Source organism: Leucopleurus acutus (genome assembly GCF_964270905.1).
Source record: "Leucopleurus acutus genome assembly, chromosome: 2".
In the NCBI taxonomy this organism is placed as follows: domain Eukaryota; kingdom Metazoa; phylum Chordata; class Mammalia; order Artiodactyla; family Delphinidae; genus Leucopleurus; species Leucopleurus acutus.
In genome coordinates, this window is record NC_139143.1 from 45,328,107 (window position 1) to 45,348,691 (window position 20,585).

The window sequence follows — 20,585 nt, forward strand, 5'->3', positions numbered from 1 at the left end:
CAGTTAACTTCTGGTGGGCAATTCTGAATAAACCACAGAGTATTTAAAAAAGAAAGACACCCTGGGATTAATTGTCTTCCACTGGCCTGTGAGGCAACTGATACCAAATATAATTGAATTACTTTGTAATTATTTCTTTTGGAGTATTTAACCTAAGCTAGGCTTTGGAGATGGATTTTTTTCTCTCTCTTGCTTTGCACTGCAAATGGTTTTGCACTACGGATATTTTTCTGCTTTACTGTATTATCTTGTGCAAACTACTCTGGTTTGTTTTCCCCCCTCTTCCTTGCCAATGGGGTTGTTTACTTATTGGAATTAAAGTCAGAAGTGAGCGTCTCTTGCCAGTAGGACAGAATTTCTAATAAATATGTAAATAACACCTCTCTCTTCTGCGGCTGCGGGCTCTGCTCTCACGTGGCCCACCTGGGCCACAGTCTGGGGCTCAGGCAGGCTTGGAGAAGATGAGAGATTTTCATCAATCTGTAGATCAGAAAGAAATTAAATTAAATCCAATCTGAGAGGGCAAAGGTAAGGTGGTAAGAAAGGGTATTTATCCTTGTGGTTGTAGAAATGGGCCATTTTCTTTGGCCTATGGGTGAAAGTTGTCTGAAGGTTGACACAGCCTGTCATAAGAAAGGGACTTGGAGCATTCAGGGGTGGCTCAGGGTGGAGAGAAATAAATGTCTCCTCTGCAGGCAGGCCATGATCATTTCAATAATAGTAATAGCAATGCCATCATCAATCAACACGTACACCTGTCTCGTGCCCCAATTCTATGCCAGTGGTAATTAACACCCCATGTCTACATTGCACCTTGAACTCAAAAATATTTTGGGGACTTTTGATACATTTACCATTCTGCAAAGAAGAAAATAATATCAAACTTCCGCAGAGGTCAAGGATATACCACTGAGTGATGCTTAACAGTATGAGCTCTGGAACCAGAATGCAAGGAATTGAATTTTACTTTGCCACTGACTATCTCTGTGCCTCAGTTTTCTGATGTGTAAAATGGGTATTCACGCATTCAACAAATATTGATTACCTAGCATATGCCAGGCAAGTTCAAGCTTAGGGAGATACAGTAGGGAACAAAACAAAGGCCCTCTGGTTAACAATAGTGGTACCTACCTCAATGAGTTGCCATGAGCATTAACTGAATGACTATATCCCCGGTATATAGTAAGTTCTCAATAAATGTGAACAAGTAGGGTTTAAAGTCACATAAAAAGGCATTACAGAGTAGCAGGCTCCTCAGCCCAGGATCTAGTCACTGAGCAATGTTCAGTCTGCCATTACACAGGGCTACAGCCTGGTGATGGAAAGAGCCGTGGTGAAGTTCTGTAAGACCGGGATATGCTTGGATGTGCTCAACAGGCTGCAAGAGAGAGTGGCTGTTGGGGTTTCATGTAGCCAACCACGTGATGAGCTAGGAAAGTGTATAATATCCAGAGATGTGCTATGAGGAGCCACCTGATTTTCTGACATGCGCCCCTGCCGCCCCCCCTACCCCCGCCGAGGACCTGTCTCAAAGCCTTTGCAATACAGAGTATCTGCTCTTGGTGAATGTGCCCTGGTTGCAGTTACACCTTATTTACTCTCTGGCAGACACTGGGTCCTCTTAAAGGAGATGTGGCCTCAGTTAAATGGCACAGTCAGATTTGTTCTCTGTTAGTCTGTTCCTTCATGAAATAAAGCAGAATGGGGGAGGGATGCCACCTCTCCAGTGCTCTGGATCTTTTGCCAGCCTAATGGGCTTTGCAAAATGAGTTCCCAGCAAGGAAATCCAGGGGTTGAGTGGAGCAGTGTATGGAAGCTTTGTCAGAGTGACATGCTTGGGTGAGCCTCTCTCCATGATAAAGGGAAGAACTAATTAGAGCCATAAATTATGGATTATTAATTACTGTGCATTGTAAAGAAAAATATGCAGCTAGGTTTGGGTTTTGGGGGGGGCCACATGTGTGTTTGCATGCTTTAACACAGCCTCCTCTGGGCCTTCTTGCCTTTCTACTCTTCCCTTCACTTAGGGTGTCTGACCTAAATGACATCCTAGAGGCATTATTGGCTTATCCACTAGAAAACCAAGAGTGCATTAGCTTTAAAAGCCTCAAGGAGTAAATAGTGTTAGGAAGTACTAGAATCGCCAAGCAGATTGGCTGCTACATTTTGGATTGAGGCCATAGCTAAAGAGAGAAATGCAATTTTGTTACATATTTAAACAGCAACCTCAAACTGTCATCAAGCCATGGAGACAGATCCCTACCACTACCACCATTTACCCTCCCCAAAAGTAAAATAATTAGTTTTAATATTGGGCAAGAAGACAAATTTCAAAATTAAATTTCCAATATCATAGAATGTTAAGCAGCTATTAAAATGATATTTACATAGAGTTTTTAATGATATGGAAAGAATCTTATAACCTTAAGCACAAAAATGGAATAGAAAATTACATTAATACACAGAATGTTCTTAATAAGGTTTTAAAAGCATGGGGGAGACGTTTAAAAAAAATAAGCCAAAATTTCAGGATGGTAGAATTAAATATGATTCTTCCAGCTTTTAAAAAATGTATGCGCTTTCCAAATTTTTAAAACATGAGCATGTAGTATTACATTTAAAAGTAATGTGATTGGCCTTACATTTAGGTCTTTAATCCATTTTGGGTTTATTTTTGTGTATGGTGTTAAGGAGTGTTTTAATTTCATTCTTTTACATGTAGCTGTCCAGTTTTCCCAGCACCACTTATTGAAGAGGCTGTGTTTTCTCCATTGTATATTCTTGCCTCTTTTATCAAAAATAAGGTGACCATATGTGCATGGGTTTATCTCTGGGCTGGCAGAACACTCTATGACATAAATCACAGCAAGATCCTTTTTGACCCACCTCCTAGAGAAATGGAAATAAAGACAAAAATAAACAAATGGGACCTAATGAAACTTAAAAGCTTTTGCCTAGCAAAGGAAACCATAAACAAGATGAAAAGACAACCCTCAGAATGGGAGAAAATATTTGCCAGTGAAGCAACTGACAAAGGATTAATCTCCAAAATTTATAAGCAGCTCATGCAGCTCAATATCAAAAAGACAAACAACCCAATCCAAAAATGGATGGAAGACCTAAATAGACATTTCTCCAAAGAAGATATACAGATTGCCAACAAACACATGAAAGGATGCTCAACAACACTAATCATTAGAGAAATGCAAATCAAAGCTACAATGAGGTATCACCTCACACGGGTCAGAATGGCCATCATCAGAAAGTCTACAAACAATAAATGCTGGAGAGGGTGTGGAGAAAAGGGAACCCTCTTGCACATTGGTGGGAATGTAAATTGATACAGTCACTATGGAGAACAGTATGGAGGTTCCTTAAAAAACTAAAACTAGAATTACCATATGACCCAGCAATCCTACTACTAGGCATATACCTGGAGGAAACCATAATTCAAAAAGAGTCATGTACCATAATGTTCATTGCAGCTCTATTTACAATAGCCAGGATATGGAAGCAACCTAAGTTTCCATCAACAGATGAATGGATAAAGAAGATGTGGCACATATATACAATGGAATATTACTCAGCCATAAAAAGAAACAAAATTGATTTATTTGTAGTGAGGTGGATGGATCTAGAGTCTGTCATACAGAGTGAAGTAAGTCAGAAAGAAAAAATCACATACCATATGCTAACACATATATATGGAATCTTAAAAAAAAAATGTTTCTGAAGAACCTAGGGGCAGGACAGGAATAAAGACGCAGATGTAGAGAACGGACCTGAGGGCACGGGGAGGGGGAAGGGTAAGTTGGGACGAAATGAGAGAGTAGCATGGACATGTATACACTACCAAATGTAAAATACATAGCTAGTGGGAAGCAGCTGCATAGCACAGGGAGATCATCTCAGTGCTTTGCGACCACCTAGAGGGGTGGGATAGGGAGGGTGAGAGGGAGATGCAAGAGGGAGGATATATGGGGATATATGTATATGTATAGCTCGTTCACTTTGTAATATAGCAGAAACTAACACACCATTGTAAAGCAATTATACTCCAATAAACATGTTAAAAATAAAGAAATAAATAAAACTAATGTGAAAGTATGAAAATTTAAAAACCAAAACAAAGCCCTCCAATCAGCAATAACATTCAAGTTAATCAAAAACCAGTTTCCCAGCCCCAAATATTAGCCTTTCAAATTGTTCAGGAAGTAAAACAATGGGCAGTTTAGGGAAAGACACTGTTGTATCAGTGCATTTTCTTTGTTGTTCCTGCTTTTGGGAGAGTTCTGGCTGTCTAGGGATCCATGCCAGTGTTTCTAGCTTAGAATTGGTGATTAGTAAGTGTTTTTGAAAAGAGCATCCTGACAGCAATGTGAAGAGTGTATCAGAGGGGTGCCAGAGTCAGGAGATTACAAGGCTACACAGGTAAGAAACAATGGTTGTTTGGACAAGTGTGGAGGCAATGAAAATGAGACAGAAGTGGACACATTTGAGACTTCTTCAGGAGCTTAAATCCATAGGCCTTAATAATGGATTGCAAATTGGGGAAATGAGTTATAGAGTTAGTTGTCAAGAGTGATGCCTCTTTTTCTGTGTAATGGATGGATAGTGAGTTATTCACCAAAAGAAGCACTGTGATATGACATGTTTGTTTATTAGGAGGTCAGCAGTGTGGAATATATTAACTATTTTTGCATAATAGATTGTCTCAAACTTAGTGGTTTAAATTAATAAATATTTATTATCTAACTTCCTAAGTATCAGGAATTCAGAAGTGTCTATGTGGTTTTGGTTCAGCGTCTTGGAATCAAGATGTTGGTCAAAACCACATTCGTCTGAATCCTTGGCTGGGGCTGGAGAATCTGTTTCCAAACTTTCTCATGTGACTGTTGGCTGGAGGCCTCACTTTCTTACCACATGGGCTTTTCCATGAGGGCATTGCAGTTGGCTTCCCCAGAATAAGTGACCCAAGAAAGGGAAAGGAAGTAGGCAGCTGAAGTGCTTTATACAATCTGTTCTCTGAGGTCACACACTGTCATTTCTGGTTATATTCTATTCATTATAAGTGAGTCATTAAGTTCAAGCCACACTGGAGGTAGAATTAAGCCCCAGTTTTGAAGGGTATGTCAGATAATTTCTGGACATATTTTAAACCACCATGGGAGAAGGTGCTAGATCATGAGCTTATTTTTTGACATACTAAGTTTAAGGAACAAGTAAGAAATTCATATCTCAAGTATAGGTAGATATGGAGGTCTAATAAGAAACTGCAGCTAGAAATATAAAATTGTGAGTCTTCTAGCTTTACATCTTTGAGCATGGAGGAGATTGCTTAAGAAAGAAGTGTAGAGTGAGATAAAAAAGAATCAAAGGGTAAGGAATTCTAACCTTGGGATATCCATTTTACATCTGGATAGAGGATGATGAATTTGCAAAGGAGACAAAAGAAAAGACCAAGTGAATAAAGAGAAACAAAACATGAGAGTGATGTATCATTCATGAAAGCCACTGACTTGGTATCAATCATTTCTAAGAGAATGGTGTTTAGAAACCAAGGTCTGGAAACTAGGTGTGCTCATCATAGTTGGACTGCCATTGCTTCTAGACCCTCTCAGAAGACAGAACTGGAAAATAGATATATATGTATACTAACTGACACACACAGAGACATAACATTGCTCTATCTATCTTTATGTGTGTGTGTGCATGTGTATGTGGGTTGGTGTACATATTTGTTTGCAGTTGACCCTTGAACAAAGCGGGGGTTAATCTGCATATAACTTATAGTCAGCCCTCCACACCTGCAGAGTCAACCAACCTCAGATCATCTAGTACTGTAGTATTTACTACTGAAAAATATCCATGTATAGATGGACCCATATAGTTTAAACACATATTGTTCAATGGTCAACTATATATATATATATATATATATATATATTTGTTTATATATGTATATATATAGATAGATGTATTTTGTGTATATACACATACAAATCATGGGTTATACTAACTGATTCCAATTAACCTCCACAGAGTTTATTTTAACCTTCCCCCTTTCTTTATTTCTAACTTCTCCAATAACAAGAAAGCTGACCCTCATTTATAAAATATACTTACTAACTTGATTGTTCTGGTATACACAAAAGTCATTTTACAACTGTCAACCCATATCCCTATGAGAAACAAATTACCTGGGGAAATTCAGCATTTGTACACAGTTCTTTTTGCCTGTAGTCTTATAGTATCCAGTCAAGATACTGTATACCAAAGTTAGTTCTTTTCTTCTCTCTCTAGTGTGGTTATGCTATTCATTCACTATACAGTTTATAGAGTTAAGTTCATTTGTTACTTTTTGCATTTCATTTTAGGTCCCCCACCCTTATTTGCATTTCATTTTAGGTCCCCCGCCCTTATCCTGGTTGGTTTGTTTATTTTGTTGGAGTTTGAAGGATATGTGAAACATTAGTTTGATGTCAAGAGCCAGAAGTTACACTCAGAAGTAACCTCCTTTCTCACTCCTACTACCCCATTCCCACTTTCTTTGAGTTCCCCTTCTTTTTACACATTTCCCATTGCCTGTTCCCTCCAGTGGGTAACAAGTTTCCTTAATCTGTGTTTTATCCTTCCATTATTTCTTTTGTACAAATGAGTGGGTACCTGTGCATTTTCTTATATCCTCTTTTTTCACACAGGAAAGTAGCATACTATACACACATTTTTGCACTTTGCTTTTTCACTTACCAGCATGTCCTGGAAATCATTCCTTACCACTTCATAGATATCTTTCTCATTCTTTATTTTTATGGCTGTGTAGCTCTTCTTTGTGTGGTTTTAGTATAGTTTATACAACCACTCTTCTATGAATGGACACGGGTTGTTTTCAATATTTCGTAATTGTAAACAATGCTGCAGTGAATAGCCTTGTATATATATTTCCCTATTATTAGAGGTATATTCCTAGCTGTGAGATTGTGGGCCAAATGGCAAGTGTATATGTAGCTTTGTTAGATAGTGACAGATTTACCTCCAGAGGAAATGAGAGATTCTGCTTTCCTGCAGCTTTACTAGCAGAATGTGTTGTCATATTTTTTTTATTTTTGCCAGTCTGTCAGATGAGAAATAGCATCTCAGAGTTCTTTATATATATATATATATATATATATATATATATATATATATATATATATATATATACCACTTATTATGAGTAAGCTCAAACATTTTTTTCATTATCAGAGGGCTTGTTTGTAAATGTCTTTTTGTGTCTTTTTACATTTCTCTATCAAGGTTTTGGTCCTTTTCAATTTTAAAAGTTTTTTTTTTATTTATTAGGGATATTAGCTCTTTGTCTATGTTATAGTTTGTGAATATTTTTGCCCAATCTGTCAGTTTATTTATGGTATTTTTTTGATGCCAACATTTTTTTAAATGTACCAGTCTTTCCTTTTGTTATATCTGGAATTTTAGTCACTCATTACATATTTATTGGCTTAATTCATGCCCCTGTTCCCAATCCAAGCTAAATTTTCACACTAAACACTCTTAACCACCCAAGGACAAAATAGTCTATATTTAGTTCTTGGAATCCTTCTCTCACCTTGTCTAGAAATAAACTAGAATTTTCCTGGTCTCTAAGCAGATGGTTCATTCATTTGCTAACTTCTATGCAACAATTTCTCATTTGCTAACCAAGCTTTAATTTCAGCTCAGATAGATTTCTCAGTACTGTTTAATATGTGGTTTTACCTGTGACTCAGAGATTCTGTCTCCTGGAAGAACAGAAATCTCTTAGCAGTTAGCCACCTCCTATCTACCTAAGAGTTGGCAAAACAAATGTTTAACACAGATTATAGGCAATAGATTCCATATATATATATATATATATATATATATATGGACCTGTTTTATGGAAGGTTATAGTGTCAGCAGCAATAAATGAATTTCAGCGTGACTGATTGCCTGCTTAAAAAATGAGGTCTGTGCCAAGTGCTGTAGGTTCTATGAGAGAATTATAACACACAGCCCCTGCCCTTACAGATCTCACAGTTTTAACAAAATGCTAAGGTGAACTTACATGAAAGAAGTAGATCACAACAGAACATTGTCTATAAACAAGACCCCGCCTCTAGGTTTCAAAGCACTGACTTTAGATACAGTAAACATTAATTCAAAGAAGGGAGGAATCACTGAGGGCTGAAGTTATTGGGTGAATCTTGAGCTAGAGGAATGGGCAGGATTTGGATGGATAATGAAAAAAGAGAGCAAGCAGGAAGAGGAGCAGTCACTCATTTCACAAAATTTGATTGAATTGAGCACCTACTATGGGTAATGTAGTAAATATCAGTTTCATATAAAATGCAAAACACTACAACACCTGACTTCTTCTTAGAAAGTGCACACACATATACACACCACAGAATTTCTTCATTATTTTATTATTTTCAAAGTATTTTTTACTGAGAAATTTTAGGTGAGATTTACCCAAGTGTATCCTCTAAAATATTAGAGATAGTCTGATCTGGTATATTTGCAAAACTCATAGAAAATAATTCTTTTCAATTTTTTACCTTTTAAAGACCCTTTCACATTTGTCCCCTCTCCCACTTCCCTATTTTTAACTTTAAAAATATCATTGACTAGTGAGTATTATAATCCCCTTTTCACTGGTGAGGGAACTAAGATCCATGAAGTTTAAAAGCGTCTAACAGAAGAGATGAAAGAGGATCCAGAGCCAGTACTATGAACCCTAGTTCATGTTACTTTACCTTCTCTCTACTGGAAGAGTTGTTTGTGGAACCGAGATGAGTCTAGAGTCTAGACAACAATTCCCAAGCACTAGCCATGATGTCTATAGAACTACTGGCTTGGTTATTAATCAAGTGATGTGAACAAGTCTCTTTCTTTCCCTTTCCAGATCTCAGCTTCTTCATCTGAAAAATGACAGATATGGACTGGACATTCTCTAATGCCTCTTGTGTGCAATCAGTCTCTGCTTCTAAGTGCCCAGCCAGCTCATGCTGTGTTCTCCTGTGCTTGGTCATCAGACTCTTCAGTAAAGTCAAAGTGGGAAAGAATTGGGGCTAGTAGACATTTTGAGCCATGCTCCACCTCCACCTCTGTGACAGGGAGTCCCCATAAGAATGCTACATTCACTTCACTCCAGGGGCCTTTGATGTAGTAACCAGAGAGCTGTGAGCAGTGGAAGGAGATAGTTAGGAACACAGTGGAGGAAAGCATTTCAGGAAAGAATTTGCCTCTGATGTAGATATCTTAGGTTAAAGGATTTTGTACTCAAGTAGCAAGAAATGTTATAAAATAATCGCTGGGGAAAGTGAGGTCTCCTATCCCCTGCTTTGAGCAGCACTGTGAAAAATGAAGTGGAAAAAGCCAAATTTACAGATCATCTAGGGAGGCTGAAATCCAGCAGTAGGATATTAAACACAAAAGAGCTGAAGTTAACATGAGGCTTTATTGGTGGGGAGATGGGTTATTTCCCCAAGGTCCATAATTAGAACCAGGAACCTTTTGCATGTAATTAAGAGTTAGAGATTGGTTTAACAACCACAGCTGAGCAAGTCTGAAACATTTTTTTCCAACTAGCATTTGGGATTAGGGATTTTTTTTTTCTCTCTCTCACTGTAAAATGTGAGAGTTTCCTATTTAGGAAATTGAGGCTAATTCTACTTCCACAGCACTTTTGTTGATAATAATAATAGGATACGTTTTGCATATGTGATGTGAAATCAACAAGGTGCCCTACAGAAGCAAGATGGCCTTTGAGGCACTTTTTCCCCCTCAAGGAAGCTGTCACTGAGCAGCTGATTAATTACTGTAATAATCATAATTTTTAAAAATTAAAAAAATTCCTCTTCCCATTCATTAAGTACACTGCAGATAGGCGCCAGAGGTAATTATTGTCTAGAAGTACTTCCGAATTATCTTTTCTAATCCAGCCATGCTGACATTTTTGAGAGAAAAAAATGTGTTTGTCTTTCCTCTTATGTATGGGGTGACATTTGAATATGCAAACAGCGTCAAAGTCTGCCCTGTGGATGTTTTCTGGAGGTATGATTTATGAGGCCAGCCTATTGTATTTTCTATCACACTAAGAAAAAGGTCATTAGACAACGGAGCTCTACCTACTGGGGTCTACAGCTCATCTTGTGATATTTTAATTATTGCTCTTGTGCTGATTTCCAGGAATGCCTCATGGGGTGAACTGTGTGGGCATCAGTTTGCCTGGGCTTTGTGTATATTATCTAATGTTTGTGATGTGGTTTGTGCCAACTTTTAGCCACTCCTGGGATAGATCAGTGGTGTTGAGAATAAGGGAAGCCCATGAAAATCTAAAAATCTCATTTTACTCAATGAGTTCAATTTTCTCCCAAAGACTAATAATTGTTTCTGAAGTATACAGCATAGTCTAAACTTGAGATTATGAAGAAGGTGAGCTGTCTGTTGGCAGTTCATCTTTAGGGAGACTGACTAAGTGCAATGTCCTTTCATTGGCTCGATGGTAACTACAGCTGCAGTTAAATCATTCAATCTTAGAATTGGAAAGGACTCAGATGTCATCTTCTCTAACCCCTTCTCACAACATGACTCTCTTCTCTAACACCCCCAGAGTGGTCATTCAATCTCTGCTTAATTAGCTACAATGACAAGGGATTCACTTTCTACTCTACAAGAAACCACATCCATTTCTAGGCAGGCCTGAATCAATAATTATAATTTTTGATGCACTGAAATTTGCCTCCTTTTCAGATTTGACAATCTTTAGCTCCAATCTGTAGAGCTATGTGGCAGAATCTTTCTCCTGTATCACAAAGAAGCTCAAAGAAAGCTATTCCACAAATCTGTCCATCCCTTGGTTAAACATCCTCTCAGCTGAGTATGGTTTTGCATCCTCTTTTAATGTCCTAATAATTAGAATAATACTCAGCATTTTTTTTTAACCACTGCAGTAGACATACTGGATCATAGTCATATAGGTGTGCCCGGTGTTACATACAATCCCTAATGTCCCAGATACAACTCCACCCCTTTATCTCCCACTAGGAAGAATACATTATTTGCCTGTTTCTGTCAGTGTCTCCAACAGAAGCATTACTAGATACGGATGTGTGTGCGTTGCTGAGTGCAGGTAACGCAATTTCTAACAGGAGTGGTGATAGGAAGCAACCAGTGATTCAATGCTCATAACATCACATTAGTCAGTGGACTTATGTTTGTCCTTCAGTGCATCCTGGATAAAGGCAATGAATGATTTACACACTACCTAATTTATTTATATCTGTTTTGTTACTTCATGTTTAGTAGGATATCACTTAGGGAAGATTTATTCATTACCAAACATAAGTCAAGATTCTTCCAATAAAGACCTTATTTACAAAAGAAAGATCTTCTCCACTTAAGTTAATAATCTATAAGTTCACACTTGTTGGTGTTAAACCTTATCGTTATTCTTTTTGCTATTCTTTTTCTCTCAGGGCAGTGAATCTCCCATTGTGACTCTGAGCTGAGCCATAATCAAATGGGAGGTGTATAAGTCAGTATTCAGTCAACAAAACAGAAACCAGCTTCCGTTTGAAAGAGGGAGTTTGATACAGGCAATCAGTCACAAAATTATTAGAATGCTTTCATTCTTCAAGAAGATCTTGACTCAGGGACTTTTGGTCCCTTGTCTGAACTAGGTTGTTGGCATTGGGGTGTCAGGTGCTGATTGTTCTATTGAAAGGTATGTCATGAAGGGCAAGTTCTACAAACAGATTCTTAATACGAGTTAAGGTTATGTCCATGCTTTAGGGGTCCTGTGAAGTGGTGCCAGAGTAGCCTCAGCAGCCAGCGTGTCTGAGCTCTGAATAACACCATCTTCTATCCTGTTCTTTCAGCTCAAGGTGTGATAATGGTTCCCTACCATTATTCACCTTTAGGTAATCTCTTTTTCACCCTTTTTGCTTCTTCAATCCTTCCAATAATTTTGTAACAAAGTCCCTAAACAAAATTTTATCTGTTAGAAATACCTAGACTGGTTTCTACTTTCCTGCCTGTGTAGTACAACTTTCCTTGGATGGTATAACTCCAAACCAACCATGATTCAGTAAGCCACAATGAGATCCACTGCCCTAGAAATCACCATTTCCCTAGCACAAAGCATGCTTGAAATTTGGGACCTAAATTTCCTGCTTTACAGGAGGTAACAACATATAACTTCTGCCCATATCACCTTTGTTTCATTTAGAGTTAGTTTTTGTTTTGTTTTGTTTTGTTTTGTTTTGTTGTATGGCTGTATGGGACAGAAATTCATTCAAAACACCTTAAGATAATGCAGTTCCTGGACTCAGCTGCTCTCTTTCTTCCTCAAGGGCCATATGACCACTCTCTCGTGATCTCTTTTTTTTCTGTGCATTTGCTCTATTCTCCTCCTACCGACTTGCTCCTACTGACTTGGATCCCACAGTGTTTCTTAACTTGAAATCTGGAGGAAGTGAATCTGATTAGCCCAGCACCCCTCTCTTTGTCAAGCAATGCTAGAGGTCTTTGACTATTGTGGATATTGGCTGCCATTAGGTCAGATTCTACCTGTGGTCCAGGCAGCTGTGCCCTGGGATGAAAGATACTTGACCAGAATAAAGCCCATTGGCTTCTTTCACATCAAAGGGGCAGAAACAATGTTGGCATGTTCAAAATAGCCTTCAAAGTAGATGGTGCATTACTTTTCCTGCCACAGACTCACAATGATTCAATGCCCAAGTTAAAAGCTATGTCTTTTTTTCTTGTTAAGCTGGTGTCTTAACATGTATAAAATCCTTATAAAAATGGAGGCACATGGGAAATATTTTCTCTAAACCATTAAACAAGTTAGGAAATGTCCTGGACCTCATTTCTCAAAAAAAAAAAAAAAAAAAAAGACTCTGACTGAAGATATTTAGATATTGATTAGGCAATGTGAAATAATAAAACACAGCAAAAAAACGAAGTCCGGCAGATCTGGGTTCAAAACAATACTTTAAAAAATCTTCAACAACGTGGGTGGACTTCAAAATAATCAATGTGCATGAAAGAAGCCAGATTTTTTTAAAGTACATGCTGTATGATTCCATTTATACAAAACTATAGAAAATGCACACTAGTCTACAGTGATTAGCAGCTGCCTGAGATGGAGGTTGGGGGCAGGGAAGGAGTAACTTTTGGGAATGACAGATAAGTTCACTATCTTGATCTTGGTTGTCTCAGTCTGTTCAGACTGCTATAACAAAATACCACAGGCTGGGTGGCTTATAAACTACAGAAATGTATTTCTCACAATTCTAGAGTCTGGAAGTCTGAGATCAGGGTGTCAGCACGGTTGGGTAAGGGCCCTCTTCCGAGTCTCAGACTCCTCCTTGTGTCCTTACATGGTGGAAGGGGTTAGGGAGCTCTATGGAGTCCTATAAAGGCACTAACCCCATTCACGAGGGCTCTACCATCATGACTGAATCATGTCCCAAAGGTCCTACCTCCTAATAACTTCACCTTGGAGGTTAGGATTTCAACATATGAATTTGTGGGGGGGCGGGAGACACAAACATTCAGATCACAGCAGTGGTGGTGCTTTCACAGGTGTATATTTATATAAAAATTTATCAAATCATACATTTGAAAAATGTACAGTTTATTGTATATCAATTAGACCTCAATAAAACATAAAAAAAAAATTTTCTCTGTTCAAATAACTGGCAAGGTTTCTGTCCCCTGACTAGACCCTGATGGCACAGGTGGTTCTGGCTGGGGATCAGAGCTCCCTGTGGGATCTTTGAGTCTCTGTCAGTTTTGCTTTCTTGACATCACAAAATTTGACAAAGGAGTAAAGCAGAGGTGGTTTGGGCCTGGCATACATCCCAAGCAAGTGTCATGCACAGCTCCCATGTCCGAGCCTAAGTAACACAGCTTCTCATCCTTGCTTTTGATGTTCACCCTCTTGTAACTGAAGCACTTGGCTTCATTACTACGAAATATTTAGAAATAAAGTGTATTTTGCAAGGGTGTAAGTATTTGTTTCTCATTAAACCAAAGAAAACATTGATTGGAAAATGTCACAAACCACAGAAAAAGAAATCTTCTTATATGTTAAATCACTGAAATATACAATAAATGTCACCCTTTATGCTCACATCTTAATTTAAAGGGAGAGACATGTAACATAAGTCACATATTTCTATGTTGAGATAAGGGCCCCTCCCATGTTGGATCAGCTTTTAAAAACAAACTGCTTATGCATAAAAGTTATGTATGACATCCTTAAAACCTCTAAAAGAAGATCTAGCATAAAAAAACTAATTAAATGTATTCCATTGTTTACTTTCTAAAATTTCAAAGGATCAAAAGAAATCTGTATCAGCAGGATTGTACCTAGTAAATTCATTCACCTATACCTCACCTTCTCAAGTCTTTTATTCCTACCACTTTGTTATTTCTTGCAGGTTCTTTCCCTTGATCTTCATCCTTGTCTATAACTGCCTTCTTTCCTGATACTCATTAGTTAAGTCTGGTGTTATTCCCTCATATCTATCCTTGCTTCCTGGACTGCCTTAGACTTTCCCTCCACTTCCTTTGATTTCCATGTTTCTGCAGTTTATCCCACCCAGTGGCTGGTTTGTGACACAAAAGTATCGGTGGATGCTTGAGGGACTAAAAGTTGTTCCAATAGTTTTGGAGACAATTAATCTGACACCAGTTCACTTTTAAAATACAGCTTCTGGGCCAGATAAGAGGGGATCTGTTTAAAGATGCTTATTGACACAGTAAACTTAAAAGCCAAAATACCATTCAGGTCCTGGACTTCATTTCTTGTGTTGATTTAGGGGATCATTGTTTTTTCCCTCTTCTCCATTCTCTAATTTATGATTCCACTTACACAAATAAATATTTCAAAATCCAAAATAAGGATGTCTAGGTTATTTTTCAATTCCACCAGGTCTCTTTTCCTCCAACTCAAGGCTGCCACACATTTTTTAAAAATTCTGATTTCTTACCCTGACCAGATGAATAAAAGATCTTTGTCTATTTTCAATATTTTTTTAAATTTTAATCAATATTTGACTTTTTTTCTTCTCATTTGGCTTCATCCCTCTCCCTGAACATGACATGTCCTATTCATTATCTCTCTTTTTTTTTTATCGAAGAGAAAAGGTGGCTGTTTCTGCAAGCAATGTAAATCCAACTTCCTGGTCATTCAACTGTGATCAATTTCACCTGGGAGACTGAACATACTACATCTATGAGTTGTGCTACATTTGCCGATAAGAATGAGATGGGTGGGCAATCTGCAAAGCAGCAAACATCCAGAGCAAGAGCATGGACTGATGCCACAGTCACGTCTGTTGGGAAGCCAGCCCTTACTTACTGTTTCCGCAGTCTTCCTTCCACAGGTATAGGCTGTTTACATGTTCTGCAGGCCCCAGAAATTATTCCCATAGTCCAAACATGAAAATCCATTAAGTAAATTAAACACCATGGCCCCACGCAGAAAAGGACTTCCACAGGAGTGACTTTTGCATTTTCTCAATCTGCAGTAAGCTGTGTCATTCTCAGAGTGGCAGGTTGGGGCCAAAGGGAAGAAGGCAAGAAGACTGACTGGTGAGAGTACAAGATTTGGATGAAAAGCCTCTTAAAGGAGAGCAAAATGCCTGGGAAGTACCGTTGAAACAGTAAAACTGGGTGGTCAGGAAGACTTGCTTTCTGGTATATGCCTCTCAGGAAACTCTCACTTCAGGCTCTTGGACAAGTCACTGACATAGGAAGCAAAGATCAAGCACTTAGAAACATGTTTGTGTACAAAGAACTCACACTCATTTATCTCTTCATTTATTCAAATATTATTTATTGAGCACTTACTACGTGGCAGACACTGTCCTAAACACTAGAAATAAAACAGTGGACAATATAATCACTGCCCTCATGGCAATTATAATCTAACAGAGGATATAGACAAATAAAAAAATATAAAAATAGTTTCACATCTGACCCACAACGGGGGAAAAAGCAGAGTAAGTAGAGAATCACAAGGTGGGTGTGGTTACTTCAGATAAGATTGTCAGGAAAATCCTTCCTGGGGGTGACCCTTGAGTAGTGAATGGAGTGTGGAGGGAACCATGCACCTATCTGTAAACGAGGATTTCATAAGTACTACTAGAAAGGGCACAAAATAGAAGTGTGCTTGTTGTGTAAGAGCTGCAAGAAATAAATGTGGATGAGCATGAGGAAGAGTGAAAAAAAATGGTAAAGAAGCTAGAGAACAGATGAGGGAGGGCCTTATAGGCCCTGGCAAAGAGTTTAGATTTTATTCTGATGGTATTGGGAAACCATAAGATGTCAGCTTGGAGGTATTGAGATGATGGTGACAATGATGATGGTGGTCATGGTGATGTGTGTATGTTCTACACAACATGTGCCAGACTTGGCTCCATTTCTGTAAAATGGAGTCATATAACCTCCCTACCTCCTGGACTTTTTGATTATTAAACGATATTGCATGCAAAGCATTTGAAATAATGCTCAATCAGAGTTATTACAGTATTATTGTAATCATCAGGCACCAGTCTATTTGTGCTCACCATTTCAATCCCATTTTGGCCCCCAAGTACATTTCAGGTACAAATATTTTAATCACAATTGTGCTAACTTCAAAAAATGTTTGTGGAGGGAGTACTTTCCCAGTGAACCCCATTAAGCCAATTTAATTCTTTGATCAATGTCCCATATTACACAGTTTAATCATTTGTAATTTTTCCCATTTTCATTAGCACCGTTTTTGTTTCCACTTTAAATTTACTGCAAGATTAAACTATCTCTTAAGTTTAAATGATGAAGTCAAATGACAGTTTCAAATCGGTATGGTTAAAATATCCTGCTGCTTAAGAATCCTGAGGCTCAAGGAGGTTAACTGATTTTCCCAAAGATGTTCAACTAGTAATTGACAGAGGTGAGATTCAATCTAAGTTTATTTAATTCTGATACCATGATCTTTCACTATGGTACTTTTCTAGGAAAGAAAGAGAGAGAAAGAGAAAAGAAGGAGGAGGAGAAGAAAAGGAAGAAGACCTACCTACCAGGGTTAATGTGAGGCTTAACTGACATAATATATGAGAAAGTGCTTTTGTAAACTGTGAGGCACTATGTTATTGTTAGTAATAACAATAAAAATGAGACCCATTTCCGAGTCTAGAAGAGCACAGTCAATGCGTTCATTCCTAGCTGAGTGGGCTCACCTAGATTGGTGAGCTTCATTTCCTAAAGGTCTTGATTTGTCAAATGCATCACAGACCTACTTTAGCATATCTTAAGAGCCTCCAGAAAGGAGAAAGATAGATTTGGGGACCTGTTTGGATTGACCCAAGATGGGTCTAAGAACAAAAATTGACTACAGTGGCAGAGGTGGTCTTTAAGAGGATCCTGGAGATCTAAAACAACTTTAATTCAAGCTCTAAAGTACAACTGGAGCCTGTTTTCTGTTAAAGAGGGTCTAATTCAAAGAGTTCGGCATCAAGACTTCAGGGAGATGATAGTTCTTGGCATAAGTGGCATTCGATAGTCCTTCTTTGAGTACTTAATATCTTGAGGCACTGAGCTAGAGGCCAATGGTATGAAACGATACTATCTCAGCTTCAAGAAGCACATTGCTTCTTAGGGGAGATAAGCTTGCTAAAAAGAATAAGATGATACAATATCAAAGCCATGGTGGAGGCACAGGGGTGATACATCTACCCCACTAAGAGAAGAGTTCCTAATTTTCAAGGACAAATATTAGTAACGTGATAGAAAAGGTGGAGAGTGCATTCCAAGAAAATAGGATTGTGCAAGCAAAGGGATAGTAATGAAAGAGAATGGAGCTGCCAAGAGAACATAGGCCATGGCATCAGTGCAGAGGGAATGAGGCAAGTGAGTCATGCAATGACTCAGGTTCAGAAGGAGGAAAGCAGGTGGAGTAGGAATGGACAGGTGAGCCAGAGAGTGGCTCAAATGGAGAGAGAGTAGGCAAAAAAGGCTGGGAAAGAGGCTGAGTGCATATCCGTGCAAGGCAGGGTGGAGGCCACAGAGAAGCAGTCTCATGTCTCAGGAAAGAGACTGGCAGAGACCAGCTCTGGTCACAACCCACTGCAGACACTGACGCTTAAGATAGTGACCAAGGCCAAAGGTCATTTATCAATAGATAAGAAGGGGTTAGTTAGATAAAAGAGATCTTGCAATTGCTACTAGACTAACCAAAAAACTAAATACATCCCAAAAGACTAGGAAAATGAGCCTAGAGGTGCCAGTGGTTCCTGAAGGCCAGTGTCTTGGGCACAGCTTCTAAATATATGGCCCAGGACTGAGTGAGACTGGGGCTGCAGGTGGCAGATTTTGAAACACAACTGGATTGGGGTGGGAGGGCTGCTGGAGACAGACACAGTTTATATCCCAGCAGTATCTGTGGGCTCTTGGAGATAAAGTTTTTCCTGATTCATTAATAATTGTTGATTATATTACATTAATAATAATTCAGTTACCATTTACTGAGTCTTTTTATTAAAGTCTTACTTCCAGTCTGTGAGGTAGTTGTTATCACTCCTGTTCTGTGTATGAGGAAAGTGAGGCACTCTAACTTGCTTGAAATGAATTAAGTGGTGGCTCCCAGAAAGATAGATCTATGTCCTAAATTCCTGGATCTGTGAACATTTCCTTAAACGGCAAGAGTGAATTATCTTATATGGGAAAAGTTGACTTTACGCTAAGGATCTTGAGAGGAGGAGCTTATCCTGGATTATCCTGGTGGGCCTTAAATGCAATTCCATGAATCCTTATAAAATAATTATACAGAGGAGAAGACATAGAGAATGGGAAAAGGCATTATGACCACAGAGCCAGAGACTGGAGTGATGCGTTTGTAAGCTAAGGAATGCTGGGTGGCCAGAGCCTCTGTCAGGTGTACAGCTCTGCCAACACATTGACTTTAACCTTTTGGCCTCCAGAACTGTGAGAGAATAAGTTTCTTTTGTTTTAAGCCACACAGGTTGTAGTAACTTGTTACAGCATCCACAGGACACTAATGCATTCCTCAAGGTCACGGCGCTGAAGGTAGAACCAGCATTCACACCCAGGTCTGTCAAATTCCAAAGATCTTGACTTCTCTCATACCATACCATCCTACAATGGTGCTACACTGGTTCAAAGTTTCTACAGAACAAAATGCAAAAAAGGTGATGTAGAAGCAAATCTCATGGTGAATGACTAGAAGAGCTGGTGCCCATCACCATGGACTTTGCCATCAAGTGATGGAGCTGCAACTTGGCAGCAAACTAGAAAAAAGAGCCGGAACTGGAGACAGGAAGCAGGAGGTCTGGAGGTCAACCCAGATGATGGGCTCAAGGTGAGAAAGAGGTCAAGGAAGCAGGTCAAGTATTCCAGACCGGGGAGAATATGGACTGCTAGGGGTCCTGTTATTACACATCTTATCACTAGACAGACAGAATACATATGGGCTCAGGATACCGGCAGTGCCAAGAAACAATAAAATAGATTGGCAGTGACATGGAGAGCAGGAAGAATTTGCTTTTTTTTTTTTTAAGGCATCAAAACAATCACCATGGGAAAAGTCAGAACTTTGTACAACTTCCTAACAAAGTCATAATGTTTTTATTTTAAAGTATAGATGACTGGGGACTGATCATAATTTTTTTCTGTATTAATCCATTCCTGTATTACTACAACTATGGAAGGAAGAAACATAAAATGCTGTCTCACCCCAGGAAGCCTGGGAGGAAGGAAGAAGGCCTATCTGTTATGGGTCCTGGGACCAAGCAAGGGAAGGACCATAGAGAGGCAGGGAGGTAGGGGAGGAACCTCTACTCATACTTCTGTTGTACATCTGACATCTGAACATGGTTTGAACCAGACTGAGATTGAGCAGTTGTGGCGGAGGGGGGCATGGCTTAAATGGGGCACATGAGGTCCCAGGGATGCTGCAGCAAACACATAAAGCCAAGGAGATTCATTTGCTGAGGTTGCCATGACAATATCACAGACTGCTGCCTTAAACAACAGAAATTAATTTTCCCACAGTTCTGGAGACTAGAATTCCAATATCAGGGTGCTGGCAGGGGGGTTTCCTCTGAGGCCTCTCTCCTTGGCTTGCAGATGGCTGCCCTCTTGATGCTTTGTGCTCACCTGGTCATCCTTTTGTGCCTGAGTATCCCTGGTGTCTCTCCTTCTTCTTATAAGGACAGCAGTCATGTTGGATTAGGGCCCAACCTAAAAACCTCATTTTAACTTCACTACCTTTTTTAAAAATTTTTAACAGCTTTATTGAGGTTTAATTTACATGCCATAAAATTCATTACTTTCAAGTATGAAACAATCAATACTTTGTAGTAAATTTATAACATTGTGCAACCATCCCATGATACAGTTTTAGAGCATTCCCATCACCCCAAGAATCTCTCTCACGGTCACTGTACTCACTCCCCATCCCCACTCCCAGACTCAGGCAACCACCATTCTATCTCTATAGATTTACCTTCTCTGGACATCTCATATAAGTGGAATCATGCAAGTCCACA